The sequence below is a fragment of the Pelophylax lessonae genome (assembly GCF_965119305.1).
Source record: "Pelophylax lessonae genome assembly, chromosome: 6".
NCBI classification, from domain to species: domain Eukaryota; kingdom Metazoa; phylum Chordata; class Amphibia; order Anura; family Ranidae; genus Pelophylax; species Pelophylax lessonae.
This window is the reverse complement of record NC_138773.1, coordinates 234890929-234914053: the sequence shown is the minus strand read 5'-3', so window position 1 is coordinate 234914053 and position 23125 is coordinate 234890929.

Here is a 23125-nt window from a genome sequence, read left to right as displayed (position 1 = left end):
GGCCCTGGGAAACCCTGCTGACAGAGTCATCAAAAAGAAGAAGAGACTGCTGTATGGCTTGGGGCTCAGACTGCTTGCCTGATTTGCAAGGGGGTGAGGTGAAAGACGGTTGGACATCGGCAGCAGGTGCCAACTGTGACCTTTCTGCAGTAGACTGGGTGGGAGACAATGTGAAGGAACTGGAGGCACTGTCAGCAGCAAACCAATCTACTATCGCCTCCACTTGTTCTGGCCTCATCACTTCTAGGGGCGTATGATGCCCTACCAAATACTGATGCAGGTTCTGTCGCCTACTCACACTTGAGGAAGGTGTTTCACTTGTGCGTGTAGCTGGCACAGATCGACCACGTCCTCTCCTTGCAACAGGAGCTCTACCAGCAGCACCACGACCCAGGCCACGGCCCTTATTTGACGGTCTCCTCATATTTCTGTAATTTAAGATCTTGCCCTAGAAAGGTTTTTATTGAATAGCGGAATAGGAAATATGATCCAAAAAAGTGTATGTATCTCGCACGTACAAAACCACACTAGGCCCCAATTACTATTGTTTCTACCCCTAAAAGGATGGATGAGGAGTAGGAGGAGTATGGAACAGACAGCACCCTCAAATCTTCAGAAGTATGAGATGAACCTCAAAAACTTGGAAAGGTGGATCTCACACGTACCGACACAAAATATCCCGCAATTCAATTGATCCTCAAAGGTTTTTATTGAATAGCGGAATAGGAAATATGATCAAAAAGAAAGTGTATGTATCTCACACGTACACCACCACACTAGGCCCCAATTACTATTGTTTGTACCCCTAAAAGGATGGTTGAGCAGTAGGAGGAGGAGTATGGAACAGGCAGCACCCTCAAATCTTCAGAAGTATGAGATGAACCCCAAAAACTTGGAAAGGTGGATCTCACACGTACCGACACAGACTATCACGCAATTTAATTGATCCCCAAAGGTTTTAATTGAATAGCGGAATAGAAAATATGATCAAAAAGAAAGTGTATGTATCTCACACGTACACCACCACACTAGGCCCCAATTACTATTGTTTGTACCCCTAAAAGGATGGTTGAGGAGTAGGAGGAGGAGTATGGAACAGGCAGCACCCTCAAATCTTCAGAAGTATGAGATGAACCCCAAAAACTTGGAAATGTGGATCTCACACGTACCGACACAGACTATCACGCAATTTAATTGATCCCCAAAGGTTTTAATTGAATAGCGGAATAGAAAATATGATCAAAAAGAAAGTGTATGTATCTCACACGTACACCACCACACTAGGCCCCAATTACTATTGTTTGTACCCCTAAAAGGATGGTTGAGGAGTAGGAGGAGGAGTATGGAACAGGCAGCACCCTCAAATCTTCAGAAGTATGAGATGAACCCCAAAAACTTGGAAAGGTGGATCTCACACGTACCGACACAGACTATCACGCAATTTAATTGATCCCCAAAGGTTTTAATTGAATAGCGGAATAGAAAATATGATCAAAAAGAAAGTGTATGTATCTCACACGTACACCACCACACTAGGCCCCAATTACTATTGTTTGTACCCCTAAAAGGATGGTTGAGCAGTAGGAGGAGGAGTATGGAACAGGCAGCACCCTCAAATCTTCAGAAGTATGAGATTGTGTTCACTGTACCCCACAAAGATTGTGTTCACTGCACCCCACAAAGATTGTGTTCACTGCACCTCAAAAAGGATTTTGTTCACTGCACCCCACAAAGATTGTGTTCACTGCACCCTAAAAGGATTTTGTTCACTGCACCCCAAAAAGATTTTGTTCACTGTACCCCCCAAAGATTGTGTTCACTGCACCCCACAAAGATTCTGTTCCCTGTACCCCACAAAGATTGTGTTCACTGCACCCCACAAAGGATTTTGTTCACTGCACCCCAAAAAGATTGTGTTCACTGCACCCCAAAAAGGATGTTGTTCACTGCACCCCAAAAAGGATTTTGTTCACTGCACCCCAAAAAGATTGTGTTCACTGCACCCCACAAAGGATTTTGTTCACTGCACCCCAAAAAGATTGTGTTCACTGTACCCCCCAAAGATTGTGTTCACTGCACCCCACAAAGGATTTTGTTCACTGCACCCCAAAAAGATTGTGTTCACTGTACCCCCCAAAGATTGTGTTCACTGCACCCCACAAAGATTCTGTTCACTGTACCCCACAAAGATTGTGTTCACTGCACCCCACAAAGGATTTTGTTCACTGCACCCCAAAAAGATTGTGTTCACTGCACCCCACAAAGATTGTGTTCACTGCACCCCACAAAGGATTTTGTTCACTGCACCCCAAAAAGATTGTGTTCACTGTACCCCCCAAAGATTGTGTTCACTGCACCCCACAAAGGATTTTGTTCACTGCACCCCAAAAAGACTGTGTTCACTGTACCCCCAAAGATTGTGTTCACTGCACCCCACAAAGATTCTGTTCACTGTACCCCACAAAGATTGTGTTCACTGCACCCCACAAAGGATTTTGTTCACTGCACCCCAAAAAGATTGTGTTCACTGCACCCCAAAAAGGATTTTGTTCACTGCACCCCAAAAAGGATGTTGTTCGCTGCACCCCAAAAAGGATTTTGTTCACTGCACCCCAAAAAGATTGTGTTCACTGCACCCCACACAGATTGTGTTCACTGCACCCCACAAAGGATTTTGTTCACTGCACCCCAAAAAGATTGTGTTCACTGCACCCCAAAAAGGATTTTGTTCACTGCACCCCAAAAAGGATGTTGTTCACTGCACCCCAAAAAGGATTTTGTTCACTCCACCCCAAAAAGATTGTGTTCACTGCACCCCACAAAGATTGTGTTCACTGCACCCCACAAAGGATTTTGTTCACTGCACCCCAAAAAGATTGTGTTCACTGCACCCCACAAAGATTGTGTTCACTGCACCCCACAAAGGATTTTGTTCACTGTACCCCAAAAAGATTGTGTTCACTGTACCCCCCAAAGATTGTGTTCACTGCACCCCACAAAGATTCTGTTCACTGTACCCCACAAAGATTGTGTTCACTGCACCCTAAAAGGATTTTGTTCACTGCACCCCAAAAAGGATGTTGTTCACTGCACCCCAAAAAGGATTTTGTTCACTGCACCCCAAAAAGGATGTTGTTCACTGCACCCCAAAAAGATTGTGTTCACTGCACCCCACAAAGATTGTGTTCACTGCACCCCACAAAGGATTTTGTTCACTGCACCCCAAAAAGATTGTGTTCACTGCACCCCAAAAAGGATTTTGTTCACTGCACCCCACAAAGATTGTGTTCACTGCACCCCACAAAGGATTTTGTTCACTGCACCCCAAAAAGATTGTGTTCACTGCACCCCAAAGAGGATGTTGTTCACTGCACCCCAAAAAGGATTTTGTTCACTGCACCCCAAAAAGATTTTGTTCACTGCACCCCAAAAAGGACGTTGTTCACTGCACCCCAAAAAGATTGTGTTCACTGCAGCCCAAAAAGATTGTGTTCACTGCAGCTCACACACAGAAAAATGGATGTGGATCACTGACACCTGCCTATCTCCTATCCCACACCACACAGCAATATCGATTGTAGTTTGTAGAACACAGTTTCCCTAAAATTCAGCAGCAGCAGCCTCTCCCTAACAGGATTGAGAAGAGATTGTAGATCAGGATTGAGTGCAGAGTCACCCCACCCCCCACACAGCAATATCGATTGTACTTTGTAGAAGACACTGACCCTATAATTCAGCAGACTCTATCCCTAAAATGCCTACAACTCGCCCTGCCTAAACACTCCGACCTGTCCCTCAATTCTATCCGGACACAAATGGTTTTTTCCTGCCTGTCTTTCCCTAATCAGCAGCCAGCACGTTGATGTGTGCTCTGTCCCTGATCTAAGCAGCAGAATGAAGACGTTGCGGCTGCCTGGAACTTATAAAGACTTGGTCACATGCTTCAGACGGCCAATCACAGCTACTGAGACATTTGCAGGCATGGCTGGGATGGCTTAAGGCACACCAGTTAAACGATTGTTGATTGGCTGTTGAAAGCCCGCCATGAAAAGAGCGCCAAAGCATGCAAAACCTGGAAATAAAACGACCGAACACGGATTTTTACCCGAACATACAGTAAAGTGTCCGTGTCCGTGTTCGGGTACAAAAAATCCAATTATTCGGTACGAACACGAATAATACAGTCCGTGTTCGCTCAACACTAATAATGAGTCTTTTGAATATGTCATTTTTTTCCACAAGTTTTTGGAAAATGTGAAAAGAAAATGAAAACACATTTTTTTTACACAAAGCTGTCCATTTATGCAATATTTCTAACACATAGCATGTACATAGAAAAAATTGCACCCCAAAATACATTCTGCCATTCCACCTGAGTATCGCGATACCACATGTGTAACACTTTTTCACAGCCTGGCCACATACATAGGCCTAACATCCAAGTAGCACTTTTCACAAAGTTGTCCATTTATCCACTTTAAGACTGGGCCTATTTTTGACACTTGGTGTTTACAAGCTAAAATCAATTTTTTGCTAGAAAACTACTTAGAACTCCCAAACATTATATATTTTTTTAGCAGAGACCCTAGAGAATAAAATGGAGATCATTGCAATATTTTTTATCACACCATATTTGCGCAGCAGTCTTCCAAATGCGATTTTTTTGAAAAAAATTCACTTTTTTTAACTAAAAAATAAGAAAACAGTAAATTTAGCCCAATTTTTTTCCATAATGTGAAAGATAATGTTACACCGAGTAATTAGATACCCAACATGTCATGCTTCAAAATTGCGCATGCTCACAGAATGGCGCCAAACATTGGTACTTAAAAATCCCCATAGGCAACATTTTAAAAATTTCTGCAGGTTACTAGCTTAGAGTTACAGAGGAGGTCTAGGGCTAAAATTATTGCTCTCGCTCTAACGATCGCGGAGATACCTCACATGTATGGTTTGAACACCGTTTACATATGTGGGCGGGACTTGGGTATGCGTTTGCTTCTGCGCACAAGCTAACGGGGACAGGGCGCTTTAAATTTTTTTTTTTTTTTCCTATTTATTTTATTTATTATTTTTTTATTTTTACACAGTTTAAAAAAAAATGTTTTGATCATTTTTATTCCTATTACAAGGAATGTAAACATCCCTTGTAATAGAAATAGGCATGACAGGTCCTCTTTATTGTGAGATCTGGGGTCAAAAAGACCTCACAACTACACTAAAAAAGAAAAAAAAATTGTTGAAAAAGGAAAAAAAAAAAAGCGGCCTTTTAAAACGGTTGCTAGGCAACGTCTTTTGATGTAGATCCAGTCCTCCAAGACCATAGAGTCGAGTGAGGGCCATCTTGCCCTCACTCGACTTCCTGTCTCTGAGGATCCGGGACCAGATAGTTTTCCCCTGCTGCCGGCGGGTCCGGTAAGCTGGGAAAACGTCTGGGACGCGGCAGGAGGGGGGGGGCACCTCTTCCCCTGCACCGTAAGGGTAATTCCGCGGCAAATCCGCCACTGGGACCACCCTTATCTGAAAGCTGACCGCCCGCCTTTTCAAAAACTACCGGGGTTATGGCAGCTATCTGCTGCCATAACCCCAGTATTTAGCTTTTAATGGCCAACGCATACAGTCGTTAGGCGGTCAGTAAGTGATTGCATGTATATGGCAAACAGGTGACGATGACTGATGGGGTGACAGGTGACGATGACTGATGGGGTGACAGGTGACGATGATTGATGAGGTGACAGGTGACGATGATTGATGAGGTGACAAGTGACGATGATTGATGGGGTGACAGATGACAATCACTGACGGGGTGACAAGTGACGATGATTGATGGGGTGACAAGTGACGATCACTGATGGGGTGACAAGTGACGATGATTGATAGGGTGACAGATGACGATGACTGATGGGGTGACAGGTGACGGTGATTGATGGGGTGACAGGTGACGGGCGATGGTCACTGATGGGTGACAGGTGACGGGTGATGGTGCACGGCGGTACTGATGGCAGTCTTTGGTGACAGGTGAACTTTAGGCTACGTTCACATGTGAGCGTAGCGATCATGAGCAGAATCACTGCGATTCTGCCCGCGATCCAGAAATCATTGCAAATGGCGGGACGCCTGTGCGTTGCCCGTGATTTGCAATAGCACCCCAAACGCTGTGCGATGTTGCTGCGATTTCCGCCTGCCGAATCGCGGTAACATCAAGCAAACAACGCATGACGCGCCAAAGAAGCTCTTGTACCTTTTTTGGGCGTCATGCGTTGTTTGCGCAATGTTACCACGATTCGGCAGGTGGAAATCGCGGCATCGCACAGCATTTGGGGTGCTATTGCAAATCACGGGCAACGCACAGGCGTCCCGCAATTTGCAATGATTTCCGGATCGCGGGCAGAATCGCGGTGATTCTGCCCGCGATCGCTACGCTCACATGTGAACGTAGCCTTATGGGTGTCAATTTCTGGGCACTGATGAGGTGACTGTTGCAATTGGTGCAATTGGGTGCAATTGGGTGCAATTGGGGGGGGGCTGAGGACTGTGTGGGGACATTTATTTTTGTGATTTTACTTTTACAGGTACACAGAGCAGTAACTCACTATTTCTAGCTCTGCTCTCCTCACACTGGAAGCTGCGTGAGGGGAGTAGAGCTAGTAACAGTGAGTTACTGCTCTTTGTTTACATTTTGTGATCGGCTGTGAATGGATTCACAGCCGATCACATAGTAAACAGTCACTGTCAGTGACTGTTTACTACTGCCGGTGACAGCTGTGTTCCTACGGAACACAGCGCCACCGACAGGACCGCGATGCGCGCTCCCGATCGCACATGCGCGGTCATCTTCCGGGCTCCTTTATTGTGATCGGCTGTGTCATTGGAACACAGCCGATCATGTGGGAAACAACCATGCCCATTGGCTGTTTCCCCCCTGCCGGTGACGGGGGGTGTCCCGGGGACACCCGACACCGGCAGTGCAGGGGGCGCGCACACGATCGCGCGCCTGCCCTGTTTTCTGGGATCACGTCATATGACGTCTTCCCAGGATAATGGTCGCACCGCTCCGCCGTCAATTGACGGTGGGCGGGCGGCAAGTGGTTAAAAAGTGGGAGGCACATGTACAAACTGTTGTAATTCCTACACCGTTCACCTGAGTTGGATTTAAATACTCTCAAAATAAAGCTGAAAGTCTGCAGTTAAAGCACATCTTGTTTGTTTCCTTTCAAATCCATTGTGGTGGTGTATAGAGCCAAAAAGATTAGAATTGTTTCGATGTCCCAATATTTATGGGCCTGACTGTATATGCTGTTGGGGAGGCCTAAGTTAAAGTGAACCAGTTCCTTTGCCCTGCATAAAACAAAGCATACTGTATGTTCATATTTCAGGTATTAAACCTTGTAACTGCAAGCCCATAGGCTAAGATAAAGACACTACAAAAACATAAGATATAATAGAGGATATAGGAACAGGGGGGGGGGGGGAGTTTGGACAGCAGTTACAGTTATTTTAATGAGATATGCAAAGTATCTAGTCTATTCTGGCCTTCTGGCCCATGTGTGTATGTATGGTATATTCTCAATTTACCATTTACATGTAATGCCAATATATCACAAAGTGTTACATTCCATTTTATATGTCCACCACTGGCATCAGTTCCTTTCCTAATGGAACTTTTAGGGACCCGTTTACAAATACGCTGCTCAAAAAAATGAAAGGAACACTTTGAAAACACATCAGATCTCATTGGTGAAAAATATCATGCTGTATATCTATACTGATATGGACTGGGTAATGTGTTAGGAATTAAAGGATGCCACATTGTTTGATGGAAATGAAAATGATCAACTACAGAGGGCTGAATTCAAAGACAACGTGAAAATCAAAGTGAAAAAATAATGCAGCAGGCTAGTCTATTTGCTGAAATTTCTTTGCAGCAACTTAAAATGGTACTCAGTAGTTTGTATGGCTTCCACATGCTTGTATGCATGCCTGACAATGTAGGGACATGCTCCTAATGTGACGACAGATGGTGTCCTGGGGTATTTCCTCCCAGATCTAGACCAGGGCATCACTGAGCTCATCAACAGAGTCAAGTGCAACCTGGTGGCATCAGATGAACCGAAACATAATGTCCCGGAGCTGTTCTATTGGATTTTGGTCAGACGAGCATGGAGGCCATTCAATGGTATCAATTCTTTCATTCTCCAGGAACTGGCTGCATACTTTTGCCACATGAGGCAAAGCATTGCCGTGTACCAGGAGAAACCCAGAACCCACTGCACCAGCGTAGGGTCTGACAATGGGTCAGAGGATTTCATCCTGATACCTAATGGCAGTCAGAGTGCCATTGTCTAGCATGTAGAGGTCTGTGCGTCCCTCCATGAATATGTCTCCCCAGACTATCACTGACCCACCACCAAACTGGTCATGCTGAACGATGTTACAGGCAGCATAACATTCTCCATGGCTTCTCCAGACCCTTTCATGTCTGTCCCATGTACTCAAGGTGAACCTGCTCTCATCTGTGAAAAGCACAGGGCGCTAGTGGTGGACCTCCTACCAATTCTAGAGTTCAATGGCAAATGCCAATCAATGAAGATAGGTATGGAGGTAAATGGCACTGCCACAGTGTAAATATTAAATATGGGTTAGGGTGTGTACATTTAAATCTGGGGCAGAAATGAGTAATATAAGGATAAAATCTGGTGGACTAAAAAGGTATGTTCTAAATATATGCAATAAATAATGTATGTAAAAAATTAAAATTGATTATATGATTATATGAGGAATAAGTGCTCCCCTTCTCTTGATCCCGCACTCACCAGAGGGTAATACCCCTACAGGGGTAACCAGCATGAAATATATCTCCACGGGTGTTATGTGAGGGGCGTGTCTGTACAGAGCACGATTACGCTGATGACGTCATTGATGATGAAACGCGTAGAGCGTGGTCACGTCAGTTCCGCTGCCCTGTGAGTGAGACGCAGATCCGGTCGGTGGAGCGCATCGCGTCCCGGAAGGGCACCGCTACATCGCTACACCGCTACACGAGGGTCTTGCGGTCCCTAAATACATATGTGCATGTCTGCTAATGCCAAATGTGAGTACCATGTATTGTTTTTAACAATAAAGTGAAAGTTGTTTTAGCAATACTTCACTATTGGAGTTTTTTCTTCTTCACATTTCCTGGATACGGTTCCCTATTACTATGTTATCGGTATATGACTGAGGATTTACTGCCTATTGATTCCTATCTTGGAACAAGTGGATATCTGGACAAGCATTTGAGGGACCCCCAGGAGATATATTTCACGCTGGTTACCCCTGTAGGGGTATTACCCTCTGGTGAGTGCGGGATCAAGAGGAGGGGAGCACTTATTCCTCCATTGAGCACCCCCATCCCTATTTATCACCCGGAATCCACTTTTTCCTCACTTTCTTTGGAGTTTGTTTAGATTTGGTGTATGGACTCAATTGTGATTATCATTATATACAGTGGATACGGAAAGTATTCAGACCCCCTTAAATTTTTCACTCTTTGTTATATTGCAGCCATTTGCTAAAATCATTTAAGTTCATTCTTCTTCCTCATGAATGTACACATAGCACCCCATACTGACGGAAAAACACAGAATTGTTGACATTGTTGCAGATTTATTAAAAAAGAAAAACTGAAATATCACATGGTCCTAAGTATTCAGACCCTTTGCTGTGACACTCATATATTTAACTCAGGTGCTTTCCATTTCTTCTGATCATCCTTGAGATGGTTCTACACCTTCATTTGAGTCCAGCTGTGTTTGATTATACTGATTGGACTTGATTAGGAAAGCCACACACCTGTCTATATAAGACCTTCCAGATCACAATGCATGTCAGAGCAAATGAGAATCATGAGGTCAAAGGAACTGCCTGAAGAGCTCAGAGACAGAATTGTGGCAAGGCACAGATCTGGCCAAGGTTACAAAAAGATTTCTGCTGCACTTAAGGTTCCTAAGAGCACAGTGGCCTCCATAATCCTCAAATGGAAGACGTTTGGGACGACCAGAACCCTTCCTAGAGCTGGCCGTCCGGCCAAACTGAGCTATCGGGGGAGAAGAGCCTTGGTGAGAGAGGTAAAGAAGAACCCAAAGATCACTGTGGCTGAGCTCCAGAGATGCAGTCAGGAGATGGGAGAAAGTTGTAGAAAGTCAACCATCACTGCAGCCCTCCACCAGTCGGGGCTTTATGGCAGAGTGGCCCGACGGAAGCCTCTCCTCAGTGTAAGACACATGAAAGCCCGCATGGAGTTTGCTAAAAAACACCTGAAGGACTCCAAGATGGTGAGAAATAAGATTCTCTGGTCTGATGAGACCAAAATAGAACTTTTTGGCCTTAATTCTAAGCGGTATGTGTGGAGAAAACCAGGCACTGCTCATCACCTGTCCAATACAGTCCCAACAGTGAAGCATGGTGGTGGCAGCATCATGCTGTGGGGGTGTTTTTCAGCTGTAGGGACAGGACGACTGGTTGCAATCGAGGGAAAGATGAATGCAGCCAAGTACAGGGATATCCTGGACAAAAACCTTCTCCAGAGTGCTCTGGACCTCAGACTGGGCCGAAGGTTTACCTTCCAACAAGACAATGACCCTAAGCACACAGCTAAAATAACGAAGGAGTGGCTTCACAACAACTCCGTGACTGTTCTTGAATGGCCCAGCCAGAGCCCTGACTTAAACCCAATTGAGCATCTCTGGAGAGACCTAAAAATGGCTGTCCACCAACGTTTACCATCCAACCTGACAGAACTGGAGAGGATCTGCAAGGAGGAATGGCAGAGGATCCCCAAATCCAGGTGTGAAAGACTTGTTGCATCTTTCCCAAAAAGACTCCTGGCTGTATTAGATCAAAAGGGGGCTTCTACTAAATACTGAGCAAAGGGTCTGAATACTTAGGACCATGTGATATTTCAGTTTTTATTTTTTAATAAATCTGCAACAATGTCAACAATTCTGTGTTTTTCTGTCAGTATGGGTGCTATGTGTACATTCATGAGGAAGAAGAATGAACTTAAATGATTTTAGCAAATGGCTGCAATATAACAAAGAGTGAAACATTTAAGGGGGTCTGAATACTTTCCGTACCCACTGTATATATCTATTGCTGCTGATTTATATGGACTTTTATGAAATTTTTATCTGAGGCTACTGGTTTTATACACATTTTTTATAAAGTGGTTTAATTATTCTGAGCACGTTATATGCACTTTATCTGAACACGGTCTTTGATATATGCACTTTATTCATTGAACCACTATCACCTGAGTGGGTTTAATATTTATTCATGTAATCACTTTATTTTGTACACCTACAGATCCATTTTTACACATTTCTTTATATATATCTGACAGTATTTATTCACGTTCATCTATCACAAATTTATTTATTGTATTTATACCACCACCCACTATATCATTAATCAATTTTAATTTTTTACATACATTATTTATTGCACATATTTAGAACATACCTTTTTAGTCCACCAGATTTTATCCTTATTTTACTAATTTTTGCCCCAGATTTAAATGTACACACCCTAACCCATATTTAATATTTACACTGTGGCAGTGCCATTTACCTCCATACCTATCTTCATTCATTCGATATAGCTTCGCTATATTTCGAGGTAGGCTGCAGCCATCTTTATTTCAACCATAAGCGCGGAAACTTTCTACCCTTACCAAAATGCCAATCAAGCTCCACGGTGCCCAGCAGTGAGCACAGGGCACACTGGAGGATGTCAGGCCACCCTCATGAATTCTGTTTCTGATCGTTTGGTCATTTTGTAGGGCTCTGAGAGTGTCCCTCCTGTTCCTCCTTGCACAAAAGAGCAGATACCAGTTCTGCTGATAGATTAAGGACCTTCTACGGCCCTGTCCAGCTCTCCTAGAGTAACTGCCTGCACAGAATGCCTCCAAGATTGCATATCACAAACAAGTCACAAGAGTTTTTTAGTAGTTTTAAAAAAGGACAACAGTTGGAGACAGAAAGTGAATGGTCATTTTTTAATAGCTTTAAAGCGTAACTCCACTTCTGTTGAGAAAAAAACATTCCCCTCTGGGTGATCTATGTACAAAAAACTTTGTTGCAGATTCCTACCTTTTGTTATTCTGAACAAATTACTGTTTGTTCCTCTGTGCCCCTGTGCTTAGTAAGTCTAATGGGAGTGGTTTCAAAATTATCAATCCGCTGTGCACCTGCAGAGCATTAATGAGGAAATCTGCTGGGCCTGCATCCCTTTAGACGTGTTCCTATTGGGAGTATCTCACCAAAAATGACATTTTTGTTCCAGGGGATGCCTGAAATCTGAAATTTTAGTGCAGACTTCTAGGAAAATTGGTGATCCAATCACACAAATAGGAAATTATGCCTCTGGGGTGTGGTCAGTACACATTCTGTGTACAGAACTCCTCTAGGTAGCCATATTGCATTGCATTTTCAGAAAATTGCAGTGTTTGCAGCTTGAAAAGGAAAGGCAATTTTTAATAACATTTAATTATAATATGACTTGTGTCGCAGTTGTATATGCTATATGTTTTTTTTCTTTATTTGCTATTTTTTTTCCCCACGAAAGTGGAGTTACACTTTAAAGAGGAAGTAAACCCTCCTCTGCAACTTTCACCTATAGGTAAGCCTAAGATAAAGCTACCGTTTAGGAGATATTTACCTTACATGCAGCCAGTGACGTCACTGGCGCATGCGCTCTGAAGGAACGGCCGCTGGTGCCGTTCCTTCAGAGCCCCGTGCCGTGACCGTCAGCTCCCGTGGGAGTGACGTCACCACGGCTCCAGCCAATCAGATGGCCGGATGCCGCGATCCCAGAAGACGGGCGACTGAACATGTCACCCGTCATAGAGGTAAGCGGGTGGCACGGTGGGGGCTCGTTCTAAGGTAAGTATTTCATAATGAGCTAGTATGCGATGCATACTAGCTCATTATGTGTTTCTCTTTCAGGTTGAAAAAAAAAAAAAAAATTTTTTGGGTTTACAACCTCTTTAAATAGTAAAATTGAAGTGTGGCAAACACAGTACATACAGTATGTATATTCCTTTAGGATAGATTCTTCAAATAACTAATACATTTTGGGTGACATTTTCAGCACATTAACTGTCTTTATAAAAAGCAAAATGTTTCTGTAAAATACATTTCACTTGATCCTTTTTACCATACACAACATATAGTGAAATGAGTGCAGAAAAGGTTCGGGCCAGATAAAAAATTTGATAAACCTTCTGAAAGTTAAGGAAAAAATGCAAAATAGAAATTTCCTTCTTTATTTCTATTCTTTAAAATTCCCCTACCCAAGCTACGTTGTCCACATATATCCCATGGCTAGAAGCCAAGTGACCATGTATTTTCACACATAAACCTCTCATATTTAGAGAATATCTAAAATTATTTGTTTGGATAAAGTAGGCCATTGTTAAATCCCTTTTCCTTTTTGGTGTTTTCGAAATCTGTGAAAGATTTACACGCTACTATTAGACAATTGTAACTGGAACAAACATCCGCATTGGAAGATTTTCCCTCTATTCTTGTTCTGATGACAACCAAAATTTTTGTGATTTTCACCTACTTTTAGTCCCAGTGAAAATGTTCACCAAGACAAATGGTGAGAGTGAATTTCTCAGTTGGTGCACAGACAGCAATAAAAACCTGAAAAAGGATACAACCCTTTCTTTTTCTTTTCAAAACAAGAAAAAATTGTGGCTTCCGATACTTTTTACAGAGAAACCTCACTCTCAAACAATATTGACTATCTTTAATCCTTATGCTGCTAATATTAGTAAATAGATAGGAAACTATATTATATTTACCTGTTTTAAACTTTTTTTTTTTTTGTAACATTTCTTCAGTTACTTCCTGCTTTCCAGGCCTAGGCAAATGAAGTCATACATTCCGGGAGATTTTAGAAGGGCAGGAGTATTTCGGGTAGTAAATGCTACATACATCATCTGCCCTTACTCAAGATGTCTACAGCCAGAAATGCTAGCGGGGCGATTTTTCAATAATATAAAGCAGTCATGTCCAAAGTCCGGCCCGTGGGCCAGTTGCGGCCCGTCCTTTAGTTTTATGCGGCCACCTGAGACACTGCTGACTTTTGTCAATGCCTCCTCACATCTCCACCCCGATGCCGATGCAATGGCTTGGGGGCGGGGCCTCTGGCCTCCCTCGGCAGCTCAGCTGCTCCCGAGTCCCGCTCCGCCCCCCGCTCGGCTCTATCTGCCGGGCGCCGCCCACGACTGCACGGGAGTGCAGAATGTCTTCTTTCCTTCACCGCACACAGCCACCTGTAGGAGCTGACCAAGGATCCTGTGGAGTTGACCGAGGAGAGGTCACTTCTACAATCCTACTGCCTGTTTCTGTAAGTATAATATATGTGTGTGTATGTATGTATGTGTGTATGTATGTATGTATGTATGTGTGTGTGTGTGTGTGTGTGTGTGTGTGTGTGTGTGTGTGTGTATATGTATGTATGTGTGTGTGTGTGTGTGTGTATATGTATGTATGTGTATGTATGTATGTATGTGTATGTATGTATGTGTATGTATGTACAGTATGTATGTGTGTATGTGTGTGTGTGTGTATGTATGTGTATGTATGTATGTATGTATGTATGTGTATGTATGTATGTATGTGTATGTATGTATGTATGTGTGTGTGTGTATGTATGTGTATGTATGTATGTATGTATGTATGTATGTATGTGTATGTATGTATGTATGTGTATGTATGTACAGTATGTATGTGTGTATGTATGTGTGTATGGAGCTGACCGAGGAGGTGTCACTTCTACAATCCTACTGAATGTTTCAGTAAGTTTGATTTCATTCATAAATAAAGTACTGATGCTTATTATTTCCTATATATATATATATATATATATGTGTGTGTGTATGTATGTATGTGTATGTGTGTGTATATTTAATTTTAATGGTTCAAATGTCAGGCAAAATGGTCGGCCCTCACGCATGTTCACTTCATCAAATCTGGCCCTCTTTGAACAAAGTTTGGACACCACTGATATAAAGCATGGAGACATGGATGGATGGGTGAGTTGCCTTTGAATGTTAAAATTAATTAGCGTTAGTGTCTCTCAGATGCAGTGCAGTTCCTGCTTTAAGGCACTCCATCACTGTAATACACCCATCGACCACTATAGTAGGTACACCTGTTCCATTGCTTGGTAACCCCTATTGCTAATAAGCCAAGAACATGGCAACAACTCAATTCATTTATGCATCTAGACGTGGTGAAGACAAGTTGCTGAATTTCAAACCGAGCACCAAAATTGGGAAGAAAGGGGATTTAAGTGATTTTGAACGTAGCATGGTTGGTGGTGCCATACGGGCTGGTCTAAGTATTTTAAAAACTGCTGATCTACTAGGATTTTCACACACAACTATCTCTATGGTTTACAGAGAAAGACCCGAAAAAAGAGAAAATATCTAGTGAGTGACAGTTGTGTGGACGAAAATGCCTTGTTGATGTGATTGAGAATGGACAGACTGGTTCCAAATGATAGAAAGGCAACAGTAACTCAAACAGCCACTCATTACAACCAAGGTATGCATAATACCATCTCTGAATGCACAACATATCGAACCTTGAAGCAGATAGGCTACAGCAGCAGAAGACCACACCAGTGCCACTCCTGTCAGCTAAGAACAGGAAACTGAGGCTACAGTTGAAACAGGCTCACCAAAATTGGACAATTAAAGATTGGAAACTGTTGCCTGGTCTGATGAGTCTTGATTTTAGCTGCAACACTCAGATGCTAGGGTCAGAATTTGGCATAAACAACATAAAAACATTGGTCCATCCTGCCTTGTATCAACAGTTCATGCTGGTGGTGGGGGTGTAATGGTGTGGGAGATATTTTTTTATATATCTCTTTATGACCACAGTGTACCCATCGTCTGATGGCTCCTTCCAGCAGGATAATGCACCATGTCACAAAGCTCAAATCATCTCACCACTGGTTTCTTGAACATAACAATGAGCTCACTGTACTTCAATGGCCTCCACAGTCACCAGATCTCAATCTAATAGAGCACCTTTGGGATGTAGTGGAATGGGAGATTCACATCATGGATGTGCAGCCGACACACTGTGTGATGCTATCATGTCAATATGGAGCAAATCTCTGAGGAATGTTTCCAATCCATTGTTGAATCTTTACAGTTCCTCCATGTTCTCCCACAAAAAGTTTTAATGTTCCCCATGTTTCTTCTGCTGTATGTAAAGCAAGTGTACGTTTGACATACTGTGGAGTATTGTGCCGTCTTTGGATGACTCCTAATAATATTAAGAGGTTGGAAATCTCCTGCCAGCCTCTGGAGTCATTTGGTCATGGTGAGCATGGAATTAGGTTTAATCTTATATTAGACCTAGCCTTTGCATACTTTCAGACACCTCACACCACCCTGTCTATTTCTGACCCATAAAACTCTATAGGTATTGCTTTGACAATCTTGGAATTCTTCAGACTAACATGCATAAGGCAGAAATCTGAAAGGACTGGCATTTTGCAACTGAACATCTATATAGTAGAGAGCGAGAGAAAGAGGAAAGAATTTGTCACAGAGATGTTAAAATGTGACACCTTGTAAGCATTAATGATGGTCACTTAAATATCTCCTGAGCTTCCCCAGACTCCCCAGCATATGGGTGTATTGAGCAAAAAAGCTCAGAGTGCAGCAGTCTTCAGCAAGTAGTTCATTTTAATCTGCATCAAACTGTCCAGAATATTTCCTGCAACATCTCATGTGTCCTTGATTGCATCGGGTCTCCTGCTGACAGTATATTGGGAGAACATTCAAAGCTCTAAGCCAATGGTGTCCAAACTTTGTTCAAAGGGGGCCAGATTTGATGAAGTGAACATGCATGAGGGCCGACCATTTTGCCTGACATTTGAACCATTAAAATTAAATATAAACACACATACACATACATACATACATGCACACACACACACATATATATATATATATATATATATATATATATATATATATATATATATATATGAAATAAAAAGCATCAGTACTTTATTTATGAATAAAATCACACTTACTGAAACAGGCAGTAGGATTGTAGAAGTGACACCTCCTCGGTCAGCTCCATACATACACACATACATACAAACAGTACATACATACACACACACACATGCATACACACACACACACATACATACTGTACATACATACACACATACACACACACATACATACATACACACACACACACATACATACATATACACACACACACGCACACACACATGCATACATATACACACACATACATACATACATACATACATACATACATACATACACGCATACATACATACATACATACATACACACACACATACATACACACACATACACACATACACACATACATAAATACATACATACATACACACATACACACACACATACACACACACACACACACACATACATACACACATACTGTAATGGATGTAATACTGGTTATATTAGTGAAATGCCTATTTCACCTTATGGTGCATACCTCATGTAGATATGTTACTGCTGAAATTCACTACCTTACTCAAAATGCAATTAGATCACCCCTCCTTTAGGAGAAGCAAGATGGCGATTGAACATGGAGACAACACCCAAAATAAGACCTCTTGATGTCCTGGAAGAAAGACATAGACACATAGATACTCCAATCATCCAATCACCACCTTATACGTATTATATATGACTATTTCCTGTTTATGACTTTCCTCAGTCTTTATAAGAACGAAAGAGGAACTAATAAAATCAGAATGAACTATTTTGACGACGGTCAGAGTTTGGTCATTTCAGTGTGCGCACATTAATCTCACCAATTGGGTAGGCAGTAGATATATCTGAGGACTGTTCTGGTCCGAATCCAACACAATACACACATACACACACATACACACACACACACACACACACACACACATACACACACACACATACACAGACACATACACACACACACACACACACACACACACACACACACACACACACACATACATACATATATACACACACACACATACATACACACACACACACATATATCATACTTACAGAAACAGGCAGTAGGCTTGTAGAAGTGATCTCTCCTCGGTCAACTCCACAGGATCCTTGGTCGGCTCCTACAGGTGGCTGTGTGCGGTGAAGGAGAGAAGGCATTCTGCACTCCCCCGCAGTCGTGGTCGGTGCCCGGCAGATAGAGCCGAACGGGGGGCGGAGCGGGACTCGGGAGCAGCTGAGCTGCCGAGGGAGGCCAGAAGCCCCATCCCCGAGCCATCGCATCGGCATCGGGGCAGAGATGTGAGGAGGCATTGACAAAAGTCAGCAGTGTCTCAGGGGGCTGCATAAAACTAAAGGACGGGCCGCAAATGGCTCGCGGACCGGACTTTGGACATGACTACTCTAAGCAATATACATTTCTGCATGGGTCAAGTCCTGTCTCTTTCGCCAGAAATGTCCTTGGCCAGGCTGCTGTTAGAAATCGCGGGGCCCCGTACAGACTACCTGGCAGGGCCCCCCCAAGAAAATATGAAAGGTATATTCAGCTAAAATTACAACAAAATCACTATTATCAGACACATATATAACATAACTCGCATAATTCCTGCTAAATCTAAAAAAACTATGTTAAATAAAAAACAAGATGAGATGAGAAAAATATACAGGCTGCGCAGTTGGAGCTCAGTGATCAGAGAGACAGAGAGAGAGAAACAAAGTTACAATTTACAAATAAACTCCTGAGCAGAGATAAGTGCTGGGAGGGGGGCACACAAGGGAGGGGGATTAGTGAGGGACGACTGTCTCTTTCTCAACAGATAAAAGCTGATAGCAGGGAGAGGGACAGATCTGATTCAGGTGCTGGAGGAAGATTTCTGTATTTGTTGTCCATCACTAATCCCCCTCTCTGTGTGGTCCCCCCTGTGTGCTGGGCCCCCTACAAGAGGGCTGGTGGTCCCCCCCATCAGCGGCCCTGGTCCTTGGTATATCCACACTCAAAAATAAGACTACAGTATGAATGGTCTTCAGTTCATGGCCATGTATTCAGCATGAGTAGTTTGTGTTCATTCTTGTATTGTCTTTCGCAAATAATCTGTTTGCAGCAGAGCTCTGGCTTAGAAATTCCACATGTAAAAGAGAAATGGTAATGAGCAGACAGGGATAACATGCATTATAGGTGTAGGTCTAAATTGCATTGCTCAAAAAAATTAAAGGAACACTTTGAAAACACATCACATCTCAATGGAGAAAAATAGCATGCATCTATACTGATATGGACTGGGTAAGAAATGAAAGGATGCCACATTGTTTGATGGAAATGAAAATTATCAACCTACAGAGGGCTGAATTCCAAGACACCCCAAAAATCAAAGTGAAAAAATGATGCAGCAGGCTAGTCCATTTTGCTGAAATTTCATTGCAGCAACTCAAAATGTTACTCAGTAATTTGAAAGGCCTCTACTTGCTTGTATACATGCCTGACTACATTGGGGCATGCTCCTAATGAGATGACGGATGGTGTCCTGGGGTATTTCCTCCCAGATCTAGACCAGGGCATCACTGAGCTCCTGAACAGACTGAGGCGTAACCTGGCGACGTTGGATGGACCGAAACCTAATGTCCCAGGGGTGTTTTATTGAATTTAGGTCAGGCGAGCTTGGGGGCCATTCAATGGTATCAATTCCTTCATCCTCCAGGAATTGGCTGCATACTCTGGCCACATGAGGCTGGGCATTGTTGTGCAACAGGAGGAACCCAGGACCAACTTCACCAGCGTAGGGTCTAACAATAGGTACAATGATTTCATCCCGATACCTAATGGCAGTCAGGGAGCCATTGTCTAGCCTGTAGAGGTCTGTGTGTCCCTCCATGAATATGCCTCCAAAGACCATCACTGACCCACCACCAAACTGGTCATGCGGAATCATGTTACAGGCAACATAACGTTCTCCAAGGCTTCTCCAGACCCTTTCATGTCTGTCTCATATGCTCAGGGTGAACCTGCTCCCATCAGTGAAAAGCACAAGGCACCAGTGGCGGACCTGCCAATTCTGGTGTTCAATGGAAAACGCTAATCGAGCTCCATGGTGCCAGTCAATGAGCACAGGGCCCACTAGAGGATTTTGGGCCCTCAGTTCACCCTCATGAAGTCTGTTTCTGGTTGTTTGGTCAGAGACATTAACACCAGTGGCCTGCTGGAGGTCATTATGTAGGGCTCTGGCAGTGCTCATCCTGTTCCTCTTTGCACAAAGGAGCAGATACCGGTGCTGCTGATGGGTTAAGGACATTCTACAGCCCTGTCCAGCTCTCCTAGAGTAACTGTCTGTCTCCTCCATGCTTTTGAGACTGTTCTGGGAGACACAGCAAACCTTCTGGCAATGGAACGCATTGATGTGCCGTCCTGGAGGAGTTGGACTGCCTGTGTAACGTCTATAGCAGTGTTTCTCAACCTTTTTTCATTTAAGGCACCTTTTAAAAACTTTGGACAATCTTGAGGCACTCTTTAAAAATTGTGGACAGGCTAGAGGCACCCCATTCTAAAATGTAAAAGCTTTTCTAATAGTTTAACCACTTGCCGACCAGTCACGTTGACTGTACTGCGGCAAAGTGGCTCGTTATCGTCTGGCGATGTAGACCTACGTCACCAGACATTCCCCTCTCTCTGCGGCTCGGGAGTCGGGCCAGGGGAGGAGCGGCGGTGATCACCACTGCTCTTCCCCGATCGTCTGGGATCTAGTGTGGAAATCCGCCCGCTTGTGTAAACAAAGCGGGCGGATCTCCTAAGTGACAGACAGGATCAGATTGCAGGGTTCAGCATAGCTGAACCTGCGATCTGTCCCTGTGTCACTCAGTCACCTCCCCACCGACACGTTAGTAAGTACCAGGCATACATTAACCCCTCTCTCTCAAATAAAAATTAACCCCTTCTCTGCCAGTGTCATTTTTACAGTAACAGTGCATATGTATAGCACTGATTAGTAAGTAGTAATGTACCCCCAAAAGTGTCAAACATGTCAGTCAAGGGTCCGATCTGTCCACTGCAATGTCGCAGTCCCGCAAAAAAAATCGCAGATCGCCGCCATTACTCGTTAAAAAAAACCCCAAAAATGACAGAAATCTTTCCCTTAGTTAGTAAACGCAATAACTTTTGCGCAAACCAATCAAAATACGCTTATTGCGATTTTTTTTTTTTACCAAAAATATGTAGCAGAAAACAAATTGGCCTAAAATGATAAAAAAAATTAGATTTTTACATTTTTTGGGGGGGAATTTCATATAAAAAAATGTGAAAAATATTGTTATTTTTTCAAAATTGTCGCTCTTTTTTTGTTTATAGCGCAAAAAGTAAAAATCGCAACAGGTGATCAAATACCACCAAAAGAAAGCTCTATTTGTGGGGGGAAAAAAGGACATAAATTTAAATTGGGTACAGCGTTGCACGACCGCGCAATTGTCCGTTAAAGTAATGCAGTGCCGAATCGCAAAATATGGCCTCGTCAGGAATGGAGTAAAACCTTCCAGTCATAAAGCGGTTAAAAATACGCTCATTGAGAATTTTTTTGTCAAAGACATGTAGCTAAATACATTTTGGCCTAAATATATGACAAAATTGAATATATTGGATATTTTTTAACTGTCAAAGTAGAAAAATATTGTTATTTTTTCAAAATTGTCGCATTTTTTAATTAATATCGCAAAAAATTAAAATCGCACAGGTGATCAAATACCACCAAAAGAAAGCTCTGTTTGTGGGAAAAAAGGACGTAAATTTTGTTTGGGTACGGCGTTGCATGACCGCGCAATTGTCAGTTAAAGTCGCACAGTGCCGAATCGCAAAAAGTGGCCTGGACGTAAGACAGCAAAATCCTCCGGTGGTAAAATGGTTAACATAATGCAGCAACATCCACAAATCCAAGTAGGACACCCAACATTTGAGGTGATTACTTCTTCCAAAGCAAATATACTTTGGCAAACTGGTACCGACTAGTATTCCAATGTTTCTGTTCTCCCTCAATTTTTCTCCACTCAACTAATGTGATGCCAACGCTGATGGAGAGGCACAAATAAGGATGCTATGCAGGCCACTTACATCCACCTTATCAACTGATGATGCAAACTTGTGACTAAAGCCCCGTACACACGTACCGATTGTCGGCCGTAAATATTCGGCCGCCGACCGATCGGCCGATTGTAGGCTTGTTAGTATGATGCTTCCGACAGCCGACAGCGCATTTTCGGCCGAACAGAATCTGTCGTGCAGACTTTTAAAATATTTGTTGGCCGTCACCAGAACGGCCGATTGTTCGCCAGTCAGTACAGAATTCGGCCGACAAACAGCAGATTAGCAAGACTGGGCATGCTCAGAGAAGAAAAAACACACGGAAAGTTAACCATCACATGACATCACTTCTGCAGTCGGCTGTTGTTGGCCGACAAAATTCGTGTGCAGTCTTTAGCACTTTTCAGCCGACAGGACAGCCCTGGACAAAAGACGGTCGATCGTTCGGCCGACATTCAGTACGTGTGTACGGGGCTTTAGTGTAACAAAAAGGGCAGACTTCATCCACACGCTGGCTCATATACAGATTTTGGGCAATTTTTAGGCATTTAGCCAAGGCACCCCTGAAGAAACCTCAGGGCACACCAGGGTGCCTGGGCACCCTGTTTGAAAAAGACTGCTCTATAGGGTCCAGGTATCTCCTCATGCTATCAGTAGTGACACTTACCCTAGCCAAATGCAAAACTAGTGAAAAAGTCAGAACAATTAGTAGGGGGGAAAAATGTCAGTGGCCTCCACCTGTAAAAGCATTCTTGTTTTGGAGGTCATCTCATTTTTGCCCATCGGGTTCACCTGTTGTTAATTTCATTAACACCAAAGCAGCTGAAATTAATTAAGAAACCCCCTCTGATACTTAACTGACCAGATCAATATTCCAGGAGTTTAAATGAATTGATGCTATATTCTGATTAAAAAGTGTCCCTTTCATTTTTTTGTATAAGCCTGAACAACATTGTGTAAACTTTTTTTTTTAATCTAATTGCCAC